The 2,500-nt window shown below is 63.0% G+C and overlaps 1 pseudogene; it reads left to right on the top strand.

Moving 5' to 3' along the window:
* Positions 1–2,500, top strand: part of LOC124579023 — a 7,971-nt pseudogene that overhangs the window by 1,853 nt on the left and 3,618 nt on the right.

Raw genomic sequence — 2,500 nt, forward strand, 5'->3', positions numbered from 1 at the left:
GCGGAGAAGGGTTTCGTGTGAACAGCCGTTGCACACGAGTCAGTCGATCCTAAGCCCTAGGAGAAATCCGATGTTGATGGGGGCCGTCATAGCATGATGCACTTTGTGAGGCCCCCGTTGGGCGAAAGGGAATCCGGTTCCTATTCCGGAACCCGGCAGCGGAACCGATACAAGTCGGGCCCCTCTTTTAGAGATGCTCGTCGGGGTAACCCAAAAGGACCCGGAGACGCCGTCGGGAGATCGGGGAAGAGTTTTCTTTTCTGCATGAGCGTTCGAGTTCCCTGGAATCCTCTAGCAGGGAGATAGGGTTTGGAACGCGAAGAGCACCGCAGTTGCGGCGGTGTCCCGATCTTCCCCTCGGACCTTGAAAATCCGGGAGAGGGCCACGTGGAGGTGTCGCGCCGGTTCGTACCCATATCCGCAGCAGGTCTCCAAGGTGAAGAGCCTCTAGTCGATAGAATAATGTAGGTAAGGGAAGTCGGCAAATTGGATCCGTAACTTCGGGATAAGGATTGGCTCTGAGGATCGGGGCGTGTCGGGCTTGGTCGGGAAGTGGGTCAGCGCTAACGTGCCGGGCCTGGGCGAGGTGAGTGCCGTAGGGGTGCCGGTAAGTGCGGGCGTTTAGCGCGGGCGTGGTCTGCTCTCGCCGTTGGTTGGCCTCGTGCTGGCCGGCGGTGCAGGATGCGCGCGCCTGCGCGGCGTTCGCGCCCCGGTGCTTCAACCTGCGTGCAGGATCCGAGCTCGGTCCCGTGCCTTGGCCTCCCACGGATCTTCCTTGCTGCGAGGCCGCGTCCGCCTTAGCGTGCTCCTCCGGGGGCGCGCGGGTGCGCGGATTCTCTTCGGCCGCCATTCAACGATCAACTCAGAACTGGCACGGACTGGGGGAATCCGACTGTCTAATTAAAACAAAGCATTGCGATGGCCCTAGCGGGTGTTGACGCAATGTGATTTCTGCCCAGTGCTCTGAATGTCAACGTGAAGAAATTCAAGCAAGCGCGGGTAAACGGCGGGAGTAACTATGACTCTCTTAAGGTGGCCAAGTGGCGGTGGTGTGGCTGCATCCGGACTTGGCTTCTCGAAGTGCGGTCTTGATGTAGTCGTGCTGCTGCTGCGAGGTGCCTTCCTTGGGTTATAGTTACAGGGAGAGTGATGCGCAATACATGGGCCTAGCCCTCTTAGCCTCTCCTCTCCTGCAGTCTTCTCCCCTTCTCGTGGGCCCGCTGATTTCGCAGAGTGGAAGACCGCACCAGGGGCTTGGGGGGGTTACCAGCCCCCCCTCGCACTATCCCTTTTTTTTAGTTGGGGGCAGTAAGCAGAGAATAAGTGGTGGCCCTTCCGCTGAAGGTGCCACCCCAACTCCCCCAGCACCTAGCCGGCCAACCGGCCGTGCCGAAAATCTTGTAACTTTTGCAGCTATGTATACCTGTAGTGAGTGCCACCGCAGCTTTACAACCAAGAACGGTCTCGGGGTCCATCGCCGCCGCCAACATCTTGCGGCCGCCAACGCGGAGATCGTCACGGAGAGGCATCGCGCGAGGTGGACGGAGGAAGAAGTCCTGTCGCTCGCCAAGGCAGAGGCCGAACTGTTCCTCGAGAGGGACGCCCGGTTCTTCTTTGTAAATCAAGAGCTCATCAGGATGTTCCCCGACCGAACGCTTGAGGCAATCAAGTGCCGACGGCGGCAAGCTGCCCACAAGCAGCTTGTCCGCCAATTCATGGAGGCGCTTGAGATCGGTCGGGGGGAAGAGCCGGCGTCCCGCCGGGGAGCGGCGAGCCCGCTGCCTGACGCGGGCGAGGCCGCTGCGCCGCCCGTCGACGCAGCCGAGGACTTCGCGGCCGACACCACCGGGCCGCCGCCGGAGGGGCCGACTGACGCCGCCATCTGGGAGCATCTGGCGGGGGCTACCCGCTTCCGCCCAGCGTTTCTCTGCCCTGGATCGTGTCATCGGTCTGGGGCGGGGCACGCCGCCCGATGTCATCCTGGGCATGCTCCCGGATGCCCTTGCGTCGGTCGGGTCCAGAGGGGAGAGATCGATCACCAGGACACAGCGGCCGCGCCAACCATCGAAGCGGCCGCCTGCCGCGCCGCCGACGCAGAAGCGCAAGCGGCGCCGCTGGGAGTACGCGAGAACGCAGGATGCCTTCCGACGGTCGCGTGCGCGTTGCGTGCGCGGCCTCTTGGATGGCACCCTGCTCCAGCCGCCACCTGCCATCCCTGGTCTGCTGGACTTCTGGGCGGACCTCTTCACCAAGAAGCCCATCTCCACCGCGGGCTTCATTCGTGACCGCCTCCTCCCCGCACTCAGAGCCTGTCGCTCTCGAGTGCATATGGGGGCCGGTCACACATGAGGAGGTCGCCGCCGCGTTGCCGCCCAGGGGATCAGCAGCCGGGCCGGACGGCCTTACCCCAGCGGAGTTGCGGCGTCTGCCGCACGAAGTCCTGGTGAAAGTGATGAATCTCTTCCTTCTGGCCCGCGCCCTTCCGGAACGCCTGCTTCGC

The sequence above is a fragment of the Schistocerca americana genome, unplaced genomic scaffold (assembly GCF_021461395.2).
Source record: "Schistocerca americana isolate TAMUIC-IGC-003095 unplaced genomic scaffold, iqSchAmer2.1 HiC_scaffold_285, whole genome shotgun sequence".
In the NCBI taxonomy this organism is placed as follows: domain Eukaryota; kingdom Metazoa; phylum Arthropoda; class Insecta; order Orthoptera; family Acrididae; genus Schistocerca; species Schistocerca americana.